A 26,316-nucleotide genomic window follows, 5' to 3' on the forward strand; every position below is an offset into this window, starting at 1 on the left:
AATAATAGAATGAAATGCCAATATGCCCTGGGTTTTTAATAAAACAGAGCTTATTTTTATTGCCTTGTTACTAAGAAAAAATACCTGAAGAACATATGTAAAGAAGCTGAGGAAAAACTTTCGTGAGGCCAAAAAAAAAAAAAAAAAGCAAATAATTTTGAATGACGTATAAATAGAGCAAATTATTTTAGCAAGTCAGGAGAATCTGGAAATACCAGGTAAGCATTCTTTTTCATTGGCATCCCATATCATTAATCATAGGAAGACCATCATGTAGTTAGATGTGAACAGTTCAGAAGGGGGTGTGGCGGGTGCTGGTCAGGTAAAGCCATGAATTTGTTTTAAAGATTATTTATGTATTTTGAGAGAGAGAGAGAGAGAGAGAGAGAGAACATGTGAGTGGGGAAGGGGCAGAGAGAGAGGGAGAGAGAGTCCCAAAAGCAGAAAAAGCAAAAGCACAAAGGGGAACCTTTGCCAGTGGCCATCATAGCTGGGTGCCAAAGATTTGTTGTTTACAGTGGCCGCTTCCAATGGTAGCTCTTTCCTTTTTCACGCATTTTGAATGCCTCTGTAGTTTTCTAGGTAAGGATGATTTGTTGGTTACTACTGACAGAACTACAAAAGAATGCTTTTAAATACCCATTTCAAACACAAGACCATTGGAAAAAATGCTATGAAAATCACTTAGCCCAATTTTTTTGTTTTTTTTTTTTTTTTTTGGCTGGAACACCTCTTCTGTCCTTCCATGGAGTTGTTACTAGAACAACTGTAGTTTGTCTTGACACATAATGACTTAGGTTTGTTTTGGAAAGGCCTTTTGTTAATAAGTTTGTTTTCCATTTGGATGTGAGTACTAATGTCCGGGGCCAAGTCTTGCTTTGTTCCTTCATTTGCTTACTGAAATGTCAATGCTATGCTTCCTTTGATTAAAATCATAAAATGTATGATTAAATATTTTATAGGACCCATCACACTAGGACCAGTGCCTGTAGGGTCAAAGTGCATTCTTTCGATGAGCACATGTGTTGTTCAGCAAATTACCCCTGTAAAGAGGCGTATGCACAGGCTCTCGAAGGCCTCACAGCTGCGGGGCCCAGATGTTGCCTGACATGTACCGCTGGGGTCAGCGTGGGAGAAGGAATCATGATGCTTTGTGGACAGCTCTATATTAAACTCTACATCAGTAGCAAAACACAATCCAAAGCGATGATGGATGAGCTTGAAAGCTGTTGAGTATCGCTTTGTCACCATTGAAAAGCATTACTCTTCACACAATGACAGCCCCATTAACCTTTGGGACTGAGTCTCCTTCACTGAAATCATCCCAGACTTTCTGCAAACTTTGCTTTGAACGTAGTCAGTGGTATCCGAAAGCAATGAGACAGCTTGAGAAACTGGACATTGAAGCATTCTCTGACAGAAAATATACGAGGTGTGGGCATTCCACATGCTAAAGGCTGAGAAAGGCAAGATGCTCATGTTTTCATGAGCCTTTCATCCTATGTTAGATTTTGTAGAACACACTTGGAGCTAAAGAACTTGGGAGAGAAATCAAATACCCCAAATCAATCCATTTTAGAGCACCCCTCCTAGTATTCGATCTGTCTTCATGCAACACCGCTTCCCAGAAGTATCAGGACTCTTACGTTCAAAATTGGACTGCAGTTCATGAGATCTTGCTGTCAATGTGCGGTGTACTCACAGCCCAAGGCTAATGCAGTGCATCCAACTTGCAGAGCAAGAGAAAGGCTGCTCAAAGAGTTATTACCAACACTTAGGAGGAATTTCTCGTTGGTTATTTGTAGGAGACAGACAAAGCTAGGCTCACCAGAGTACTGACAGAATTCCTGATAAGGTTAAATTAGCTGACTGAGGCAGTAAGAAAGATCCTGAGTTTCAAAGACCATGCAAGGAAGCCATCATCCAGGCTTTCTCCAGTTAGGAAGGATATGTTATTTCCCAACAAGAGAGGTAGATATGAAGATGCTTTTATTTTTTTTAAAGTTTATTTATTTATTTTGAGAGAGAGAGACAGAGAAGGGGAAGAGAGAGAGAGAGAGAGAGAGAGAGAGAAAGAGAATCCCAATCAGTTTCGACACCATCAGTGGAAGGTCCGAAGCGGGGCTCGAACCCATGAACCGTGAGACCATGAGCTGAAACCAAGAGTCGACGTTTAACCCACTGAGCCACCCAGGTGCCCCTGAAGATGGCTTTAAACAGATCCCTGCTGTGCATGCATTGCTTCATGTTAATTTAGGTACTCAGACCTAAAAGGGGGATTTGGAGAACTCTCAAAGTGGATATTGCTTCCAAACTAATTCTGACTTCCCTTAGGTCATGGCAGTATTCATTTGTTCATTAAACATTGATACCGTGTCAAGATGAAAAGACATAACTACTATCCTTGAGAATGATTTATCGCTGGGATATAGATTGATGTGTAGACATTTACAAATAAGCTATCCAGTGCTATAAGGAACATACGTTTGCAATGCGATAGGAGCCCTGAAAAGGTGTCAGAGAAAACGTTGTGAGGCTTTTGAAGTACAACCTGGGGAATGAGTAGGTATTTAATAAGGGGATGGTTTAGTTGAGTGGTGATGGAGAGGACAATCCAGGCAGAGGGAACTGCATGTGCAAAGGTATGGAGAAAATAATCAGGTATGGCTGGTGGCGGGGGGTGGGGAGAAGGCATAAAATGACAACAAGTATTAAGGTGGAACCAGATCATAAAAAGCTTCATATGTGATGCTATTGACAGAGTGATTATATATAATCCTTTTTTTTTTTAAGTTTATTTAGTTTTGAGAGACAGAGAGCGAGATTGAGTGGGGGAGGGGCAGAGAGAGAGAGAGAGAGAGAATCCCAGACAGGCTCCGTACTGTCAACACAGAGCCCAATGCAGGCCTCGAACTCACGAACCATTAAGATCATGACCTGAGCTGAAGTCAGATGCTTAACTGACTGAGGCATCCAGGTACCCTGTGATTATATGTAATCTAAACCAGAACACTTTTGAAAGAAAAAGAGAGATGTTATTAATAATTACTCTGCTGGGGGCGCCTGGGTGGCGCAGTCGGTTAAGCGTCCGACTTCAGTCAGGTCACGATCTCGCGGTCCGTGAGTTCGAGCCCCGCGTCAGGCTCTGGGCTGATGGCTCGGAGCCTGGAGCCTGCTTCCGATTCTGTGTCTCCCTCTCTCTCTGCCCCTCCCCTGTTCATGCTCTGTCTCTCTCTGTCCCAAAAATAAATAAACGTTGAAAAAAAAAATAAAATAATTACTCTGCTGAATGCATAAGCCAAGAATGCCCTTGAAGAGCTGAGACCTATCAGTACCCTAGCTACAGACAAAGGGGTGCGCTGAAGAATGTCAAAGAGTAAATTGCTGATATATGATGTCTATATTAGACTGATACTAGTGTGATACCAGCGTGAAGGCTGGATTAGATTTCTAGACACTGAAAACTAGCATGTAGAAAGAATGCTTTGCCAGCGACATGAATCTGAGAGCTCACCTTTTCCTGGATGGCTAAAGATAAAATTGGGTCACGAGACTTTTTTCACCCCATTCGATGTTCAAGAAGTGATGTTGCCTCGTGCTTTTGAGTCTATAGACACATAAAGTGCTGGTGAGCTGGCTCGTCAGCCAAATGGGGCCTCTTTACCGGATTGTCTTGCTGTTTTATAAAAGTCAAAGAAAAATATTGGAAAGAGGGCTGCGGAGCTGGCGAATCCCTACCACTCCTTCTTTCTTAGTGGCCCCAGAGCACTAATATTTATGTAGCTGCTGCAGCTGAATCAGTGCCGTGCGGCCCACTGGGTCCCTGCACGGTGCTCGCTGCCCCAATGGGTGGATGGGACCATGAAATGGAGGCTGGGAGGGAGGCTTGGGGGCTGCAGGGCACATTAAAACTTCAGTAAAATTGCTCTTGTAAAGCAGCTGAGCCAGAAGGGAGTGCAGCCGTGTCTGCTTCCTTGTACAATGTCTTCAGAGTCAGTCTAAGCCAGTACCTTTAGGTTTTCTTTCTTCCGTCTTCTAGACTCCGATTTGTGATTTGAAGTTTTGCCAGTGGAGGAGTCCTGGGTCTTGGAGGCTCTTCTGTTTTGTATTTGCTTTCTGGCTTCCTTCTGTGTTCATTAATGACCAGTTTTCCTAATGCTTCATTTTCACATCTTATTTTACATTTTCCTTTTCCAGCCGTACATTTTACAACATTTCCCCGAGGCAAAATAACGCTAGTCAAATTTTCAATAAAACCATTTTGTGTATGTATCAACCAGTATAAACAACATTATGGCTCGAGGCACTTAGCCTTTTCGGAAAGAGTGCTGATTCTCTCTTATTTGTATATTTCTTAAATATCCTTGGTACAAAATCTTACTCTAAAAAGTATTCCTTTGATGTAAAGAATCCCCGTGTTCATTCATCTGTATATTAAACAATTATTTGTTGAGTATCCATCATGCTTCTGGCTCTGTCCAAAATCCTGGGCGCACAGTGATTGGAAAGACAAAATCCTTACACTTAAAGAGAGTGCAATTTCTTGGTGGTAAAATGGGGGGGGGGTCATGGAAGGAAACAGGCTATTTATCTGTAGCAGTCGTTCTGAAAGGGTGGTCTCGGTACCACCGGGACCTTGTTAAAAATGCAAATCATTGAACTCATCCCAAATCTATTCAACCAGAAACTCTGAGTTGGAGCCCAGCAGTGTTTGCTTTAACAAGCCCGATGTTTGACTCTGATGCACACTGAAGTTTGAGAACCTCTGAGCTACAATATAATGAGATATACGTGTTGGGTGGTAGACGAGGATGTGTGGGCTAACTCAGTCTTGTGGCATGAGAAAAAGCTTCTCAAGGAAGTTATTTTTAAGTGGAGAGCTGAAGGATTGGTAGGAATTAGCCAGGCAAAGGGGAGGTGGGAGTGGACAGAAATTCAGCCCGAGGGCAGGAGGTACTGAGTCAGTCTAGAGGTGCAAAACAGCAGAGCTTGTTCAGAATTCAGGAGGAGTTCAGGGAGGCTGGCAGTGCAAATGGTGGAAGCTGGGGAATTGCTCACATCTCTCATCAAAGGGCAGGCAAAGTCCCACCATCGCATCTGCTGACAATAGTATAGTGAAAACCACAGCGGCTGTCAGAAGCGACAGGTAGGTTTGTCACACCAGGAAGTTCTAGTAAGTCAGACTAAAGCCAGAGGGGTAAAAAATACAATTGGGAGCATGCAGCTAGGGAGCTTCTGTGGTCCAACTATGCAGACTATGCAGGAAGCAGGAAGACTAACGCAGAAAACGTGTGAGCTCAAATCATGACTCCTCAAGAGAATGGTGTCTTTTTGTCTGTTGGGGTTACCTTAACAAAATACCACAAGCTGGGTGGCTTGAACAACACAAATTAATTTTCTCATAGTTCTAGAGGCCAGAAGTCCAAGAACAAGGTGTCAGTAGGGTGTTTTGTTCTGTTTCGTTTGGTTTGGGTGTTTGTTCTTGTTCTTTTAGAGGCTTCTCTCCTTGGTTTGCAGATGGTCACCTTCTCGATGTGTCTTTACATGGCGTTTCCTCTGTGCGTGCGTATCCCGATGTCCCTTTGTGAATGCCAATTTCCGCTTCTTATAGGGACACCCATTGATATTGGATTAAGGCTCATTTTTGGAGGACCTAGCTCAACCTGTAACAGATGGCAATAACAAGCAAGACTCCAAGTTCAGAAGAAATAGAATTAAGACGTGAACCCAGAGGGGTAGTAACGTGTCAAGAGAATTCAGGAGCTTTGCACCCAGAGGTAGGGGTCCAGTTAAGAAGATAACCTGGTTTGTGACAACAGCATCCCAAGCCCTTACCTAGGGTTTCTCAAAGCTCCCTAGGCTAAAAAGGGATTGGTTTCATATTTGGGGCATCATGAACTCACAGGTGTGAGAAAATAAAAGGTGACACTATGACAAAATAAGTGCACAGAGGGATACAAACTAGTTGCCATAGAAAGAAACTATATATTAAAAATGTCACCCGATTTGGAAAATCGGAAAAGCTGAATTTGAATGTGAGATTTGTTGCTTGTCTCTTGGTGAAGAAATTCAAGTAACTATTCAGTCTTAATTTTCTCTTTATAATAAGGGAATCCTACTAATACCCACTTCACAGGAATAAGTTTTACATATGTAAGCTGCTGTCATTAACGTCATACGTAACTTTTTTATTGAGAGTTTTCTATAACAGATATTATTGTAAGGCCTTTAAATGTAAGGTCTTATTTAATTGTAGTCTGTATTTACAGCCATTCAAAGGTATCTGAAGTAAATGTTCAAAATAATCCACATAAACAAATAATGTTTATCAAAAACCACCTTTCTAAGAAACGGTTTTTCAGTATTACTTAGTTGGGGGCTTTCCAAGTTCAATGTAAGTGATCAGATTTACCCATGGGAACCTATAAGTGAAATGTTCTATATGGAGAGAAAACCAAACTCTGTGCACGTAGAATTGTCATATTTCAAATAATTCAGTGACATGGAGATTAGATGTCTTGGAGATTAGAAAAAATGATGGTAGGCCAGAGATGACGAAGGGGTTATAACCACTTCATAGAATTTTTCGATCTTCTCTGACTAACCCACCTGTATAGTGAGGACCGGTATGTCAGGATGTCAGAGCTAGAAGCCCGGGCAGAAAGGCTGTTCCGCAAAGCTCATCTAGTTTTCTCTGCTTGCTGAGCAATACACCCGTGGTCTGTGATTTCTCAGGTGGGCATATTAACAGGAACAGAAAGAGCGAGTCAGCCATGGGTGTCATGTGTCAATGAAACCCAAAAAGCAGTCTGTTCTGTCAGACCCCTCCATTTGTTTTGCAGAAACTTCAAGGGCACTTTGACATCGATTATTCAATAATAATTTCAGTATAGGACTAAAACATGATGTGAAGGGAAACTTAGTCCGGTTGGTTCTTAGCACACAGAGGGGCTTGCTACTGCCTGTGGGCAAGGGCCAAGGACAACTTGACGGAACAGAAGACATCTGAGCTGGGTTATGAGGCTGAACAGGAAGCATCTGTGTGAATACATAAGAAGCGAGATTTTAAAAAGAAGATTCTGATGTTCAAATCATGGAGGTTTGAAATCACTGAGGAAGAGCTAAGTCTTTGTGCAGATTCATCACCTTTTGTCCCTCCAAATCATTTTACATTTTACTCTGTAACTTTATGTATGCCTTCCATCTTCCTTGCCTCTCCTCCCCTGTGTGGGAAGAGCTAATGAGAGGCAGTACACATCAACAACGCAATGGAAGAAGGGAGGACATTGAGGCCAGGGATTCAGCACCCTGACTTTCTCCCTGCCGGTTGCTGCAGACTGGCTGTGTCCCCGTACTAAAGGCCACAACTCTGAGTAACCCCAATCTCTAGATGCTGGTAACGGTTCTCTCCCCTCTTTCTTCAGAGCCTTGCTTTTGGGTTTCCTTTCCGCTATCCACATTTGAGTGAGTAGATATTCCCTTTGTACCAACTTCCCTCAATGACCTGACTTGGTATATTTACATAACCACACAAGTGAGGAAAAAGCAAAAGTGCATTCTGCCTGGAGACACCTGTGCAATTACAAAGCCAGGATGAATTGATTTGATTTTTTTCCCCCTCTGTTCTTTCATTTCTCTGTACCCACTGAAATGAGTGGCTATTTAATGTTACCAAGAATGTACACAATGATTCACAAGTTGCCATTTGAAGGATTGGGAACCATGAGTAGTGGAAATTATTTCATGTCAAATTTTTCTATTACTATACAATAGATTTCATATTTGTAGGTCTTTAAAAGTCCTCAGAGGGGCACCTGGGTGGCGCAGTCGGTTAAGCGTCCGACTTCAGCCAGGTCACGATCTCGCGTTCCGTGAGTTCGAGCCCCGCGTCGGGCTCTGGGCTGATGGCTCAGAGCCTGGAGCCTGTTTCCGATTCTGTGTCTCCCTCTCTCTCTGCCCCTCCCCCGTTCATGCTCTGTCTCTCTCTGTCCCAAAAATAAATAAACGTTGAAAAAAAAAATAAAAAAAAATAAAAGTCCTCAGAGATTATCTAATATTATATATTAGATAGTCTAGTGTGCCTACAATGAGCTCATGAACAAAATCATCCAGAGAGCTCTCTAAAAATATAGAAATATATTTATTTATCTCACCAAGATCTCCTGCATCAGAATCTCTGGGGGCAGCATCTAGACTTTTATTTTATTTTATTTTATTTTATTTTATTTTATTTTATTTTATTTTATATTTATTTATTTATTTATTTATTTATTTATTTATTTATATTACTCTGAGGTTTTCTGCACTATGATTCTTACCTAAGAGGTGGGAAAACTAAGGACTACAAAGGTTTTGTAACTTGTGCAAGCTCAGATAACAAAACAGGCATAATCAGAATGAGAGCTACTGCCCTTGACTCTCAATTATTGAGAATGAGGGAAATCGGAAGTGGGGAAAATCAACAGAAACTCTGTAGAGAGAGTAATGCCCTAATTTGGAAAAGTATAACACTGAGCCCAAATTAAGGAATACAAGACTGTGTTTCCCAATTCACCAAACGTCCTCCTGTACCTCACACAGCTTTTTAGACTTCTATCATTTGGGTATTGACCTTTCAGTAGAGGTGTTTCTTACAATGAATATGGTAACCAGCAATCACCTGAGCCTATTTACATACTAGGATTGCAATTCCACAGGAAAGACTCAGTGTTCTGATAAGTGATGGAAACAGTCATTTCATAAATCAGAAGATAACCTCGAGCCATTGCTTTGAAGTCTTGCTGATATTTTCCAACTCATTTCCTAAGGAGAGAAAACCTGCCAAAACCCTCCATGAAGATAAACAGTATTTGGCTGGTAGAATTCCGGAGTCTGGAGACAATGAATTGATCAAGTATTTTCTACGAGAACATAATACAAAATTGTTCAGTTTATAAAAGAATCTCTTCTACTACAATTCTTTCCAACGATAAGGAATTAATTTATTCTGTCTTCACTGGTGAAGTAAGAATAGAATCAAAAAAGAGAAGTAACCTGCCTATTTCAGTGTAGATGAACTTCTTTGACTCCTGGAATCTCACAGCAGATATTTGCTGACGTTCTCAACAATCTAAAACCAGAGATGGGAGATTTCCCAATAGCAAAATATGATTTCAGGTTAACCCATTTATCTTATCCTCTGCTATTTTTCTCTTCATCTGTTTAGGTTATTTGAGCGTGGTTGAGAATGTTGAAGAGGCATCCCTGGTATGTTCCAGAACAAGTAGGGAAGTACGACCACTCTACCATTGGTGAGTGTCCTAAGATCTGCAGTGTCCTTCATTAGTTTTGATTAACCTCACTGCAACCATTTGGGGCTAAAGTTATTCACCTCCACACTGTTTTCTGAGGCTTGAGTTGCAGATTTCTCAGGTACGATATTCAGGTTCACAAGTATCTTCAAAACTTATCTATGCAGATGACTGTAAAAGAAATGTGATGATACACCTTATAAGAACACTAGTTACAGGTGCAATATGCTTTGATTAAAAAAAAAATAGACAAATATTATATCTCTTGAATGTGAAGAGATATTAGCAGCGAACCCTTCTGCATTCTTAGTTATAGGTGTATCTATTTATTTATTTGTTTGTTTTAATGTGTATTTGTTTATTTTGAGAGAGAGAGTGAGCACAAGCGGGGGAGGAGCACAGAGAAAGGGAAAGAGAGATTGCCAAGCAGGCTGCATGCACACAGCCTGACACTGGGCTCAATCTCATGAACTGTGAGATCATGACCTGAGCAGAAATCAAGAGTCAGATGCTTGGGGTGCCTGGTGGCTCAGCTGGTTAAGGCCTGACTGCAGCTCAGGTCATGATATCTTGGTTTATGAGCTTGAGCCCTGCATTGGGCTCTGTACTGATAGCTCAGAGCCTGGAACCTGCTTCTAATTCTGTGTCTCCCTCTCTTTCTATCCCTTCCCAGCTTGTGCTCTCTCTCTCTCTCTCTCAAAAAAAAAAAAAAAAAAAAAAAAGAGTACAGTAGGACGCTAAACCGACTGAGCCACCAGGGTCGTATAGTTATAGGGTCATATTTAAAACAGCTTATATATGGTATTAAAAACACCATCAAAACTGGAAATCATTTAATTTAGTGCCTAAGACCTTAATTTCTCTTATTTAATTCTCTCGTTCTTTATAGTTCTGAATTCCCATGCCTGTTTGGAATAATCTCAGATTTTCTTAAAGACTTTGATATTCTAAGAAATACTAATTTTCGTCTTATAATAAAAGGATATTTAAGTTCTGAAATCTCATACAGTATACCAGCAGAGGTTAACAAAGTGTTCAAGCCATCAATGCTCTAAAAAACAGAAAACCTATATACATTAGGATGACAGGTGTCTCTGTCTCTTTTATTTGGGAGTTTTGACCAAAAATTGCCTTACTGGCCACTTGGAGTCACCAGTGCTCTCTCCAAACCTGGGAAACATGTGGCTAAAAGTTTGGGGATTGAGGGGGAGGGGATAAAGAAAGTGTTTTTCCTTAAGTCATAATAACATTGAGGAAGTTAATAGTTTCTGCTGTACGAAACTACAGAAACTTTAGTTTCTACACAGCAACTTAATAGTTTCTGCCTCTTTTATATGGCAAGTTGCCAATCTATGCCATTATTGATCTGTGACAAGTATAACGGGAATGCTTTCAACATTTTAAGATCCCATTCATAGTCTTTTACCATTTGTCTATTTTCAGATGACAAAACATTTTAAAGTTGCTTTAGAACTCTAAGTTTTAAATGTTTTCCTTTCGTGTGATACCCGAATCCGAATCGTCATTCTATGAATTTGTTTCAAAAGTAACAGTAATCATTAATAAAATATCCGTCACTAGTAATCTGCTTTCTCCAGTGTCTTAGGTTGGGTTTCCTGGGAGCAGAACTGGAGAAAGGAGATCAGCAGAGATATTTAGTTGGGCAAGAGCCTCGCAGAGAAGGAAATGAGGGAAGGGCAGGAGGAGGAGCTAAGCAAGGATGAAGTCTCACCTGGAGACACTTCAGCCTGATCCTACAGGGGAGCTCTGGAGCATTAATTACACCCCACAGTAGAGACACGAGCACCACCATTTCTATCCGTGGTCAGTCTGTCATTGGCTGTGGGTTGTAGAAGGGTGGAGTGGGGAGGACAGAACCTCTCAGGCTAAGTAGTATTGGCTTAAAGGGAGAGATTCTTTGGAGAAGGGGGTAGTTGTGAGCAACTATCATCTCAGAAACTGGGGTATGCTGCCACAGCCAGCAAAATGGATCAGGGTGTGGCTGCATCACCACCATCTACCTAAATGAACAGAACTCTTATTTAGTGGCTTCTGGGCTCATCAAAAGTAACTACCGTATCAGTTCAGCAGATTATCTATGACAGCTGTTTTTCATCTCCTTAACTTTTTATTAATCAAATGAAAAGAAGAGCCCACCTTTGCATAACAGATGGAGCTAGATTAGATTCCTCCTCCTCGGTGTGGTGCCAAAATAATCTGCAACTCGCCTCTTCTGGGCCTCGTTTTTTTCAGTATGTAAGTAAAACTGTAGCAGTTTTCAAAGGTGCAAGAATTAGCAATCTAGTCTTCTTGAATGGGAAGAGATATTAACATTTGGGGAATTATTGGTTACATAAATGGTTCTGAGATTAGCCTCCACTGCATTCTCACGGCAGAAGTTCAAAGCTACTGGAGCAGGAACAGCTGGCCCAGATGAAGCATGTCCACCATGCAAGACTCATTCTTGGCCCTTTACATTTGAGGTCACTTTTAACCCTCTCAACATAGCTGCCAAGTGGAGATTGTGCTCCCCCGTTCCTCTAAGAAGGAAACAAGGCTCAGTAATTTTGAGTGACTTGCCTGAAATTGTTCAGCTGATGGAAGAGCCAAGAGGTGAACACAAGGCTAAAATATTCCCACTAGCATCAGGTGTCTTGCTCTATCTTAGTATTCAGATCAGTAAACTCCCTTCCTAGTTTGGATAAGCTGCTTTTACAGTGAGAACATTTTCTCAGTAAATTCTTCTTGGTAACAGTATAGCTTGTCATGTACTTTATTCATTTATATTTTTTATTTTTTTAAATGTTTATTGATTTTTGAGAGAGAAAGAGAGAGCATATGCGAGTAGGGGAGGGGCAGAGACAGAGGGAGACACAGAACCCAAAGCAGGCTCCGGCTCCGAACTGTCAGTACAGAGCCCAACATGGGGCTCGAACTCACAAACTGTGAGATCATGACCTGAGCTGAAGTCAGACGCTTAACCGACTGAGCCACCCAGGCACCCCGTCAAGTACTTTAGCTTATGGTCTCACAGAAAGTGCCAGAAGAGTATGATGGGAAAGGTTATTTCAGATGTTCAAAACGTATTTCTGGGTAATCATTATAGCTCACTGGCCCAATCTAAAATTTCAATTCCTCTCATGTTGTCTTTTTGTAAGACTGTGCAACAGAGCCCTGAAAAATCATACCTTCAGCTACTTAAAGAAGAGAAGGAAGTTGTTTTTATAACTCTTCATCGAATTCTTTCCCTTAGTTTGTTTTACATGGCATTCCCCAGTTCATTGATGATCTCTGTACCTTTTTTTTGAGTTCTCAGTGTCAGGGGCTAAAAACGGGGCCTCATTTTTCTCAATGCATGTGCCCAGCATGATTAAAAGAAAGACTTACTTCATGGGTGCAGTAGCCCCAAGAGAATATGGTTTAAATGCAAACATTGTAGGGGCACCTGCGGGGCTCAGTCAGTTAAGCATCTGACTCTCAGAAGGATGAATCTGGGGAAGGGACCTATGCAAGTCCTTTCTCTGTTTGCTAATGCAAATATGTGGTGAGGGAAGGAAGGACACATACATGGACTGGCACGCTAAAGTGAGCCACTCATTGGTTTAAGAGAAAACACAACAAAAGAAAAAGTGTCTGGGGAATTCTTTTCAGTTGCTAGTTATTAAATGTCTTTAACTAAATATTTACTCAGCTACTTACTTTGTGCCAGATACTGGAGTTACATAGGAAATAATAATAACAAAGACGATTTTAATAGCAATGTCAAGGAGATAACCTGCTACATACTAGGCACCAGGCAGTTTCGGGTGCTAAGGTTGTGTTTTCTTTTTAAATTTTTTAATGTTTATTTTTTGAGAAAGGAAGAGAAAGAGAGAGTGAGTGGGGGAAGGGGACAGAGGATCTGAAGCAGAGAGCAGCGAGCCTGACGTGGGACTCAAACTCACAAACCATGAAATCATGATCTGAGCCAGATGCTTAACCAACATGAGCCACGCAGGCATCCCCACTAAAGCTGTGTTTTCAACCAAACAGACCTGACTCCTGCCCTTATGGAAACTCTAGGTATGCGATAGGCATTTAAAAATGACTTACATGTGAAAATAATTACAGTTATGGTAAATGGTACTGAGAAAATCTAGGGGCTCTTTGCGGTTTATGTTGTGGGCTGAATTGTGTCCCTCCAAAGTTCATATTAAACTACCTTAGAATGTGACTTTATGGATATAAGGGGTTTAAAAAGGGAATGAAGTAAAAATAAGGTGATGAGGGTGGGTCCTAATTCAATAGACTGGTATTCTTATCAGGAGAGGAAATTTGGACACAGACTTGCACAGAGAAAAGACGATGTGAAGACACAGGGAGAAGAGGACCATCTGCACATCAAGGAGAGACGTCTCAGAAGACACAGCCCCCTCTGACACCTTGCTGTTGAACTTGTAGCCTCCAGAACTGTCAGAAAGTAAGTCTGTTGTTTAGGCCACCTGATCTCTGGTAGTTTGTTTTGGCTGCCTTAGCAAAGTAATACAGCATGTAACATGGACTCTGTATCTAGTGAGGGATGGCTAAAAGAAAACATTTTTGAGGATGGTTTCTAAATGCCCCAGGAAGAAATCAATTGTTACCCAGATGTCCAGGGGATTAAAGGGAGTGGGGAAGGGTAGGTAGAATTCCCGGGAGAAGGTGTGGATGGGCAAATCTCATGAAACAGAAGACATGATCTGAATCATGGGCAAACTAGGAAAAGACTTAAGGAGGTGGAACAGTGAGGAAGAGGGGGGACAGTGTTTAAACAATTATTTGGGCTGGTGCAAGTGGAAGGTGTTGTGCTATGGCAGAAAGTTCCCGTTCCCAGCTCAGCCTTTTGCCAGCTCTAGGAGCCTGAACTTCCTCGTTTATGTGTGTGCATGCCTTATAAAATATGATAACCAGAGTAAAGGCTTTGTTCTTTGTTCTCTGAGAAGAAAAGAAAGAAGGAAGGAAGGAAGGAAAGAAAGAAAGAAAGAAAGAAAGAAAGAAAGAAAGAAAGAAAGAAAGAAAGAAGAAAAAGGGAGAGAGGGAGGGAAGGAAGGAAGGGAAGAAGGAAAGAAGAAAGAGAGAAGATAGAAAAAGGCAGAGAGAAGAGAGGGATTAGAAGGAGAGAGGGAAAAGAGGAAGGGATGGGAGAGAAAATATGAATTTATTTGAGAGATACGGCTGTACAGTTGGGCACTTTTGAATTACTGACTGAGCATGCAACTTTGCGTGTAAATAGCCACAGTGCCTTATCATTACTTTTACAAGAAAATAGTACATCAGAACCAGAAGCTAGGCCTCGTTTTTTGCCATGTGTATTTATCGACACCTAGCGGCAGGATTCTGCATTGTTCTGGCATACTCTTGAAAAATACGTTGTTCACACAATAGAGATTTCAAGTCGTGCTAAAAACCGATGTTTTCACTTATTTGTTCTGCAACTACTTACTGAACCCATCTGAATGTATCCAACGCTGTTTTTGTGTGGGAACTCAACTAAATAGAGTTCTACATTCTTCTTTAACATATATGATATACAAATTCAACCATGTCAATAGCCACCGTTTATTGAGGACTTACGAAGCACTGGGCTAGGCAGTTTTTGAACATCATCTCTTTTGAACTTGGCAATCAAGTTCGGAGTTATTATCCTTTTCCTCAAATGAGGAAACTGAGGCTTAGAAAGTTAAGCCAATACACTCAAACTCACACAACAGTTAGTTGAAGAACTGTAGTTAGATCCTAATCTACGGGTTGTAGAGTTCGTGTTCATTCCACTCTACCACACGGCATCTGAAACAATTCCTTCATAACTTTACTTATTTATATATATGAAATTCTTTAGTTTATATGTATTTGTACTTGCATTTATATATTTATGTAGGTGTGTATGTGTATTTGTCACCGACTATACGCATGCCAGGGACAGTATTAGATAAGAGTGCATATATTCATTCACAAAATATTTACTGAGTACCTACTACATGCCATGCGTTATGTTGAGTACTGACGGTACAATTATTGGCAAAAAAGATATGGTCCCTGTCTCCAGTGTTCTTAGGGCCCTGTATGGTAGAGGGACAATTACAATTAGGATGTACTTCCTCAGGAATGACAAGTCAAGGGGCACCTGCGTGGCTCAATTGGTTGAGCATCTGACTTCAGCTCAGGTCATGATCTCACGGTTCGTGAGTTGGAGGCCCACATCGGGCTCGTTGCTGTCAGTCTGTCAGTACAGAGTCTCCTCGGATCCTCTGTCCCCCTCTTTCTCTGCCCCTCCCCGGCTTATGCTCTCCCTTTCTCTCCAAAAGTAAAGAAAACATTAAAAAAAAAAAACTTTTTTAAAAAGGAATGACAATTCAAGTGTACATATACATAAGTATCTTAACTGTTCTTAAGATCTCAAAATGGGTTTTCCAAGGATGTGCTACTTCAGCTGAGATCTGAAGGACAAATATAACTTAGACATATGTGTCTTTAGAGGACACGATGGAAGGGGCAAGCAGGCAGACGAGAGGAGTGTTTCAGACAGTGGGGACAGCATGTGCAAATGCCCTATGGTAGAAGAGAGGAGCACACAGTCAGGGAAGAGAGAAAAGAGGGAGCGTGCATTCAAATGTGACTGGGGAAACAGAGAAGTAGACAGATAAGAGGAAAGGCACTCGGCACACTTGCCTATCATGCAGTGATGCGATGTATTTTCAGCAACGTCAGGGCACAGGAACTCTCCGTGTGCATCTAGCTACTGCAAAGGGATGCCCCAATGCTGGGGCAAAGGAAAGTTAACGTAGACCCAGGGCAAATTCTGTGTATGGTCCTTACTGGGGCTGAAGCTGGGCAGTTGGCCATATACTGATGCAATTCCCCTACAACATCTGGGAATGCAAGCAGTGTCTTTCATGGGTAGCTCTATTCCATGGCACTTTCCATTCTTATCTACGTGATCCCCTCATATCCACTTCCATAAACAGGCCCCCAACATCATCACTCCTTTGATCTTTGCCCTCCTTTTTTTAAGTTTATTTATTTACAGAGAGAGAGAGAGAGAGAGAGAGAGAGAGAGAGAGAGCGAGCACAAGTGCATATGCAGGAGAGAGGCAGAGAGAGAGAATCCCCAGCAGCTCCAGCGCAGAGCCCAATGAGGGACTCGAACCCATGAACTGTGAGATCGTGACCTGAGCTGAAATCAAGAGTCAGATGCTTAATCGACTGAGCCACCCTACCCTCTTTGTCTTTGGTCCTCTTCTACTATGTGGGAGGATATTTTTTGCTAACCAAGTACTCCCCCAATGCTAGAAGAAAGAAAAGCCAGATGTCTTTTCTTATGCCACAAAGACACCATTTTTTCTCCTCCACTTTCTGCCTGGTCAGACTGCCCTCCAGGTGCACTGGGCACGACTCCACATGGATGAGAGAGAGGGACATGAAAGCGAATTACTAGTAAAGAGAAAAATAAAGGTCATGAGGTATCTCAAAATATTATCCCGCCACGTCTCCTGGAAAAACTGCTCCCCTGCAAAATGCTATGAAGTTCTCTAGATGTTCGGCTTTCCTATATAGTGGAAAAGGGTCTTCACTTTCTTTCTCTAGGACAATAGCATCCCCTTTCAAAGCAACATTAAGATTGTATGAGTGGTGTTTTCCACAGGTTCTCCAACAGTCAGGTGAATGAACCTAAATGCTATCTTTGTGGATGGGTATGTATTTCCCCAGGCCCATTCCTATGGCGGAGAACCTTCTCCCAATGTTGGTTTCCCTCTTAGTTACCTCTGCCTTGTCTTGCAAATCAGAGGCTCTACAGTGGGGTTTGAGATCTGGCCCACAGACAGGCACATGGCACCTCTGTCCAGATCACACCATTATCACCCCACTTGACTCAGTTTACCAATTACTTGGTGCATTAGAGCCAGACTCCTGTGTCCTCCGCAGAAAGCTGTTAATATCCTTGTTCACCTCTCTCGATGAGAATGGTCTTCCTTCTAAATCTTCCTCTACATGACAGTCCACTCCCACCCTAGTGAAGTTGCTCAGCTTGGTCAAATCTGTTTTCCTCCTGTGCCGTGACTCCCCCAATTACATTTTAGATAAGGGTGGGATTCCTGCCGGTAGCTCTTTCCCTCTCACCCAGCAGTCTTCAGCATAGAACAACACTCTGTCCTCTTCTTGCAGGACCTGACACCTTACCCTGACATCATAGCATTGCGTGTTGTGGTCTGCATTGCACTAAGCTCTGTCAGAACTTGGAAAGTTCAGGGGCATCTGGGTTGCCCAGTCGGTTAAATGTCCGACCCTTGATTTTGGCTCGGGTCAGGGGTGTGGAGCCTCCTTAAGATTCTCTTTTTCCCTCTCTCTATCTGCCCGTCCCCCTCAATTTTTTTTTTAGAAAGTTCAGTTTCTGTAACATATTTTTTTTTTAATTTTTTTTTCAACATTTATTTATTTTTGGGACAGAGAGAGACAGAGCATGAACGGGGGAGGGGCAGAGAGAGAGGGAGACACAGAATCGGAAACAGGCTCCAGGCTCTGAGCCATCAGCCCAGAGCCTGACACGGGGCTCGAACTCCCGGACCGCGAGATCGTGACCTGGCTGAAGTCGGATGCTTAACCGACTGCGCCACCCAGGCGCCCCTGTAACATATTCTTAAAGCAAACTGAAAACTGAAAAAGATGCCCACGAATTATCTCTCTATCACCTACCATAAAGCAGAGATCAGGAGTAAACCAGGATCTTCCTGGATGGTAAGAAGAAGAAAATATAGTGGCATCATTTCTGGTGTCATTATGGGAGTATACTAGGAGAGCCAGGTACCAAGGGGGACGGGTCCACACGTCTAGTAGAAGTTGATTTTCACAAGTGACTTATTCCATCATTGCGAGTTTCTAAAGATTCTCTGGTTCCAAAGATTAGAGATGTGTGCCCAAGTTAACTCCAGGGTTTGCTGCAATGAATAGATGTCAGGCCAGGTAAAGACTGATTGTCCTGTCCATTTTTCCTTCTTTCCATAATGGAGTACACATGAGATGCCTGGACATCTAGTAGCTATTTTGGAACAGGAGGTGATGTTGAGGATAAAAGTCACATGCAGGTGATGGTAAGGAGAAAGATGGGGAAAGGCCCCATAAGGATCATTTAGCAGAGAGGACTTTACATCTCCGGATTTATTTCACATGAGGAAGCATTAAATTTCTTTCTTGGTAGACAGCTATTATTTCTGGTCTCTGTTTCAAGCCACCAGTACAATTCTCAACTTATACACCGTGAGGGTGGAAAGTGATCTAATGCTGTGTAGTTGGTATTTACCTACGTGGGTATGGGTGGGAGGTCCCTCGAACTTTTGCTGACAGAACTATGTAGAACCACTTTTCACTCTCAGAAATATATACCTTCCCTTTGGAATCTTACCTTCTAGATTTCCTGACCTCTCTCAACCCCAGGAATCATTGTACTTTCCTTTTTTTAGATTTTTTTAATATTTATTTTATTTTTGAGACAGACAGACAGACAGAACATGAGCAGGGGAAGGGCAGAGAGAGAGAGGGAGACACAGAATCTGAAGCAGGCTCCAGACTCTGAGCTGTCAGCACAGAGCTCGATGTGGGGCTGGAACTCACAAACCATGAGATCATGATCTGAGTCGAAGTCGGAGGCTTAACCGACTGAGCCACCCAAGAGCCCCTGTACTTTCCTGAATATGGTGTTTGCAAGAAGGTGTCTGAATTTCTGCATTACGTACTAGAATTATAGGCTGTTACTTTGTCTATCATTGTCATTTGGAATCTAATTAAGCATTGGAATGTATGCATGTGAACTGTTGTCATGCAATAATTCAAAAGGTAGCCCACAGAATTTTCTGTGATTGAAAGTTTTTAGGCCAGAAATATTAACCTGAGGAAAGGATAATATGTCTGATACTCAGAAAAATCCCAGCTACCGAAAGCTATTGCTATGTCCCTGTTCCTCCTGTGGACTTGAAAGTTAGCATCTGAAGACCATCGTAGGATTAATACAGGGACTGCAGGGAAGGCGGCAGAGAAGTAGAAATGAGCTCCAGCTGGGCTTACCCTTCTTTCCTCCTTTAGACTGAATGCCCCACCTTTACTCTGGTAATTGAGAAGTCAATGAGATCTCCTACAGGAGCCACAAAATCCAAAGAAAGTTGTTTCATTCCCTCTGATTTATGGGCCCACGCACATTGGTGATCAGTGAGATTTTTTTCAGATAGAGTGATTTCTCCCGGTTGGGACAGAGCGTGCCCAGTGTTTTCCACGATTGCAGAATTGGTGATAAGCAAGGGGCAATTTCAAGTCTTCAGTTCCAAGTCAGCTGGCACCTCGAAGTGTTGTTACTTGTGTCCTTTCAGAATTCTGTTGGGAATAATTATGTCACTTAAGAGACTAACACTCCGAAGTAATTCATATCCCCTAATAATCTTTTCTGTTAATTAATGAGCACTGACAGCGGTCAAAGAAATAATTAGAAGCATCCTTTTAGGACTGAGAGAATCCCACAAGGCATGTGTAAACAGCTTGCCTTTGTTTTGCCCTCTTTGGCCATCCATATTTGGTTAATACCCACTTCTCAAGATTAGCCTTGATAACCACTTGTTCTCAAAGACACTGTCCAGGGTTGCTTGGCCTCAGAGTCAAGTGTACTAGTCTAGGTCAATGAAATTCATCAGCGTAAGAAGTTCTCAATATATCTGTATTTTGTCATCTTCCTTATGAACCACCGTGATGATAGATGCCTGTGAGCTATGGCTGTGGGAGCTAGTCAAACTATTCCCTCAGTCAAAGGAAATTTCTTTCTTCTTTGTTGGACTAAAAATCTGAAGTTTTTCTATCTCCTTGACGTGTAGACGCATAGCAAAACAGTCTGGAAGAATGTAATTTTAGGCTTTCACTGTACATGGAAATGTCTTTTTGACAGAGTTATCCTTACTACTATATTTTGAAGGACGGACAAACACTTCGTATCCTGAGATAGCCCAGAAGGGAACAATTTGGAATGAACAATATGTGGATAGATGGTCTTCGATCAATGTGTCTAAAAAGCAATTCTCTGAATGTCAGAGGTTGGTGAAGAAGACTAGAAGGGATTTGAAAAGGGAAAAGTATGACTTCTAGGCCATTAAGATTGTTTTTTTCAAATACTTGCTATGATGAAAGAGATAGGGAAAAAAAACCTTCAATGATTTTTAACACATAGAACTGAAAGACAAATATGTAATATAGAAATCTACGGAATGATTGGTCTAGATGAACTTTCATGAAACCATTCAATTCTCATCATTTTCCGTCAACTCTTTGGGTTATATGCTATTCCACAATTTAAAATGATCTTAGCTTTTATAACTACAAACAAAATATCAAATTTTGGTATAAGTTATGAAATTTTGGATCCAAACCAGATTATTTTGTCATGTATTTGGAACGACAGCCATGAGTTCTGAAAATATGTACCAGGCCTGGAGTATTTTTATAACTATAGGATGATTCTGTTCTCTTGTGAGGTTGTATTTTTTGTTTGTTTGGGGTATTTTTGGTGTTTTATCCTTCCACATCTAGAATGTTCATCTTTGGTTTGTCCCATCTGTGTCTCTGACATTCCTCTAGTATTGCTCTGACCATGCTTCACGTTTATTTTTTCCTATGTGAAGCGTGTTCCATCTCAGCAACCCCTTTCCCCCTGCAACTTGGCAGAACGGAACTCTTTTTGTGTGTAAGCACTAAAGTTGTTACCAGCATCCACGCTAGTATCTGTTATCACCACACAGTATATCTATTAATGTCTGTCTTCATTATTATGGGACTGCTTTCTTCAAGGGTAAAGTCTGTGTTTTCTTCATTTTCGTATCCTCCCTTCGCACGACAGTGACGTGGCCACCACTCCATACATTCTCCTGGAAGCGGGCAATGAATAGATAGATGAGTGGCTCTCAACTGTTAATGCAGCTTTAAATGAGATGCATCTGTCTCCTTACCGAAAATCTAGAAAAAAAAAATATGTATTAACTTAGATTTCTTTTTCATAACTTATTGTTTATAAAGTCCTTAAAATACTCTGCTGTTCAGATGCTACGACAACAGCTGTATCACCCCATTTTAAAAGTAAGACCACTCAGGTTCACAGGAGGTTGTGTAAGTACCTAGAAGACAAGTCGAACATTCAGCCACAGCCACATGCTCCATAGTGCACACTGTTGAGGGAAATAGCAACCAAGTGGGATAGTTCTGCAATTAACTCTTTGTAACATAAAGTTTAGGTCATTTCCTTTTTTCTTTTTTGATTCATTTTTCTTATGTATAAATAAGGGAAGTAGATAAGGTGACTTCTGAGTTCTCTTTTGCTCACCTACTCATTAGAAACTCTGCATCTGAGCACCACATCATCTGACCACGAGATGGCGCTGCAGCTTAACTCAGTGCCCCAGGCAGCAACCCCAGTAAGTGAGGAAAACCGCCCAGGGCGAGTCCCGACAGACAGAAGTTTTCCAAAGACAGACATCCTATGATAGTGGAGAATTCTCCATGTCTCCCGTTTCCAACGTGACTTCCTGAGTTTCCCGTATGGAGAAAGTGTTTTAGGATGCCAGCCATCCATAGGCGCAACCAAGAGGAACAGTCCCCTTGAGGCCAGTGCTAAGAACACACCTGAAGAAAGGAGCTCATTTAAATGACTAAAAACAGGGGCGCCTGCGTGGCTCCATGGGTTGGGCTTGGGCTCTTCATTTCCGCTCTTATCCCAGGGTCCCCATGTCAGGCTCCCCGCTGAGCGTGGGCCTGCTTGGCCTGCTTGGGACTCTCAATCAATCTCTCCTCTCTCTCTCTCTCTCTCTCTCTCTCTGTCTCTCTCTCTAGTAAAAAAATTAAACAACTAAAAACAAAGTATAACATCCATGTCAGGGCAACCTTCGCAACTGGAAAAATGCCGAGGTAAAGACTGTGGGTCCTCATCAGACTCTGAGCTGGGTTTTTTCCATTGTTGAAGTCCCAGTAAATATGTACAGAGTGAATAAATGTACTAAGCATCTACTAGGAGTAAATGGAGTGATGCAGGTAGGGAAGAGGAAGTCACTTTCACATTCAGACTCATGTATGCACACTCACTGAGCACTTTCCATGTGCCAGGCTCTGTGCTTGTTCTCAGGGAAATAGTGTGATAATGCAATGGTTACCATTGCTTACTTACTGCTAAATGCTGGGGACTGTGCTCAGCCCTCTAATATTTCACTTGTTAAATCCTTAGGATAACACATACTAAGGGTTATTATCCCCTTATATCGATAATGAAAGGGAAGGGCAGAGAAATTAATCAAACTTGCTAAGGTCACTACCAAGGTCAATGACTCCTGTTTTTGCAATACTAGAAAGACAAGGAGCCCACTGATGATTGGGGGGGGGGGTGCATGCCAACAAATAAAACAGTGACTCTTTTAGAGAACAGCTAGAAGTGCAGTTGGACACTTTCAGATCACTGATTCTTTGCCTTGATTCTTGAGATTCACTTCCACTGGCTCAGAATAGGGAAAAGATAGATTTCTGATTTGTCTCACAATAGCTGTTGTCTACTAATTCCCTCATGGCTGTGGAGTCTTCATCTGGCTTTCTTCATGATCCTTAATACAGGAAATTTTATTACCTCAATATTTCAATCATTGCTACTGAACTTGTACCCTGGAAGATACTAGTTCATTGGCAAGACTTCTTCAACGTATGCAGAAGCTAGAGAAAAGGCAAAGAGAGAAGTTCTCAGGGTGATGTTGTAAAATTGATTCCTTCATCTAGGCTTGATTTGGATATGTGCTCATTTTTAAAAGTTTATATTCCTTCTACCAAATTATACAGGTTATTTGTAAGTCTGGCTTCAATTTGAGTACTTTATTTTGTTGAGATTACGTATGTTCCTGTTTTCCTAAACTAGTGGGCACATTTCTGGAAACAAAGAAGGAAGAAAACAAGGAGCGATCTTTTATTCCCCTGGCTTATAATCTAAAACTGACCAAGAGTCCCATAACATGAAACATTAAAGAACCAAAAGCACAATACATTTTTTTTTTTTTTATGACAAGCTAAAAAAAAAAATGGAGGAAAACTCTAATCCAATCAAAATCCAATCAAACAGCCTCCTCCCAACAAAGGCTGGCACTTTGTGTATACAAACCGGTAGCAGAGATGTCATTAAGAGTTAGGCCTTTCTCATCAAGGCTTAATCCTTTCAAAATAACCTCCGAAGTACGAGCACTGACTGAGAGACAGACGTTGGGCAGCATACAGAGCCAGTGTCTAGGAGACCAGTTATCTTCCAAGATTGTAAATTTGCCATTGTGGTTTTGCTTGCTGACTTGAAGCCTACTGTGGAAGAGACTGCCAATGATCTCTCAGTTTCTTCTGCCTTTATTCCTCTTCAGAACAAACGCCCTTAATTTCAAGTGAAGCCTTGTGACTGAATTCCCCAACCCCCAATGGAATATGAGTGCAAGTAATAACTTCCATATCACCCTCTCAGATGCAAGGCTCGAAGACAAGTGTTGATAGCAGCTGTCCCCAACCCTCGACAACTCATCTCAGGTTATGAAGGGGACCTATATACTCTTGCTTTATAGCACCTACTACATTTAAAAGTTACTTTTGCTACAACAACTAGCTAAGACAAAAATTTGCGCCTGGACGTTAATCATTATTATGATAAAAAAGCTGAGGCAACTGGTTGGCAGTCAGGCGGTGAATGGCAAACGCATAGGTATTGCAGCCTGGAGTCCTGGGGACCCTGAGTGTGCTGTGACAGGTCATTTGGTAAAAGTGCTGCCTGTGACGGAAGGCAGACCACAGCATGTAGCTAACTCTAGGGGGACAGTTAAAGGAAAAGTGACTTGTCCAAGTTCATATGATTAGACTAGAACTTAAGTCTCCGGTTCATTGTTCATTAATTATAATACAAAAAGAAGTGCCCTGATCCCCCACAGCAAAGGTCTCTAATGTATGCTCTTCTAAAGGGTGTTTAGCTCCACTTCTGCCAAACCAAAATGTATTTCCATAGGATATGCAAATATTATAGCGTTGTCTATGGGATGAATATTTTGTGCCTTCGTGTGCATCATAAATATAAAGATACATTTCTTTGGGGGTGTTAATAGATAAAATTGGGCTCAACACTTCTCACTCTTGACATTCTGTTACTTATTAACTAATAGTGATCTAAAATAGAGCTGGACAATGATCCTTGTAAGGACCCTTGCTCCCCCAACCTCCACCAAGGTCACTCTATCCCTCTCCCCTTGCCCCTGCCATCAGTCAACAGTCAGGAATATTTAATCACGGTGCTGTTTCACACTAAGCATCAACTTGTTCTCAAAATCTTCAACCCGTCCTCCAGACAGCTGTACTTCCTAACAGAATCATCATAGACAGGCTAGGAGATTTAACCTGCTTGCTTTATGGTGGGTCCAGGAATATTTACATTTAGTAGGTACACTTTTAAGATGCAAGTGACTCTAAAGTTAAAAATTTGCAGCATGCAAGAAGGCAGGTGTGAAGGGAACAACCTCATGATCTTTGCAAAGTGAGCCAGGGACTTCTCTACCTCTTCCTCCTGACAAGGACTGGTCTGTGTTTGATTTCCCACGAGTGCCATCTGTTTGAGTTCCAAGAGTCTGAGACTGCACAGCACTTTTCTAGGACCAGAAAGCCCTTAAACACTTTCATTTCAGCCACCTACAGCAATATCCATGCTCCAATCTGGTAAGCCATGAGATTTGAGAGCAAGCATTCGAGGATGACTCCCATATACGGTTTTGTAATTGTTGTTCTCAGTGAGCATTAGTTGCCGCAAAGTATGGCATTCCACGGCTACAAATCCCTCTTCCACTCTGGAAAACGCATCTTTGAAAAGCAAGGAGCCATCGTCATTCTTTGCATTTTACCTTGGCATTTTGGCCTTTACCTTGGAATTTCTTCCCACACTCTTGTTATTCCAGCGTTTCACTGTGATTATGGGCTGTTAATGCCATTATTTTGTTATTTCAAAGGAAGGAATGTTCTATTGCTTTTTGGGGAGTATTCAGCCACCCGTCTACAATTAGTGTTTTCAAGTGTATGCCAGGTTCTATTTTTCCTTTTCCTTTTAAATTGCAAGACTCCAAGTCAGTATTCCAAAATCACTTTTTGTTTGTCTTAAGATTACTATGTCGGCAGCTTTGTCACAATTATTTAAGTAACTAATCGAGAATTGATTCCCCCCCCCCAAATATATTAAAATATCATGAGATCAAATTTATACTAGGAAATATGTGAAACTGACACAAGCTAGAATCACACGGTCTGAAGAAATCTTTTTGAAAATGATTGGATTTTACATTCTGGATAGATTTAAATGCTAAATAGAGTATTTAAAACACAATCCTAGATGCCTTTTACTGGAATACGATAGCTGGAAAAACAGGGAAGAAACACATTAGATTTGATTCAGTTTGGTTTTGTGATTTTGATTAATTCAAGAATTATGGATTGTTACCTATATGTTATGCCATGTAACGCAAAAAAGAAAATGTCAGATATACATATGGATTGAAACCTTTATAAAATGGATGGCCCAGACCCCAAGGTAGGCAGTTACCTAGACAAGGTACGCCAAGAGCCAAGAGCCTCTAGCCAAGTTCTCCAGAACTGGCTGCCACCAGAATTTTTATGAGAGGGGCAGCAGTTAATCCTGAAGATGTGGTATTAGATGCAAAGGTTCTGTCAGGGAAACTCATTTATCTTTTATTTATGCAACTCACAGTTCTATTGAGAATGCTAAAATCTGTATATATGGTATGCTTTTTAAATTAGGCTTCAACTAATAAATCAATGGCTAGCTTTCATATAAATGTAAAGAGGACCAAAAAAATGATTTAAGGTACCTGGAGCCATAACTATTTTATGATCTTCAGGCATCAGTTGAATTACCTCTCATTACTCACGTGCAAAATGGGGAAGTTGGGTTATTTCTATGGTCTGAGAGTGGTTTAGTAAAGAC

General features: G+C 41.5%; 1 long non-coding RNA gene across 3 annotated transcripts in view; it reads left to right on the forward strand.

Annotated features, from left to right (window-relative positions):
• Positions 1-26,316, forward strand: part of LOC147578990 (uncharacterized) — a 435,699-nt gene that overhangs the window by 350,423 nt on the left and 58,960 nt on the right. For all 3 annotated transcript variants that reach the window (XR_015253441.1, XR_015253440.1, XR_015253442.1), the window contains exon 3: positions 9,206-9,290. This is a non-coding gene — a long non-coding RNA (uncharacterized LOC147578990). The remainder of the gene's footprint in view (positions 1-9,205; positions 9,291-26,316) is intronic.

Source organism: Puma concolor, chromosome B4 (genome assembly GCF_028749965.1).
Source record: "Puma concolor isolate L17-30 chromosome B4, mPumCon1.1.hap2, whole genome shotgun sequence".
Classification (NCBI taxonomy): domain Eukaryota; kingdom Metazoa; phylum Chordata; class Mammalia; order Carnivora; family Felidae; genus Puma; species Puma concolor.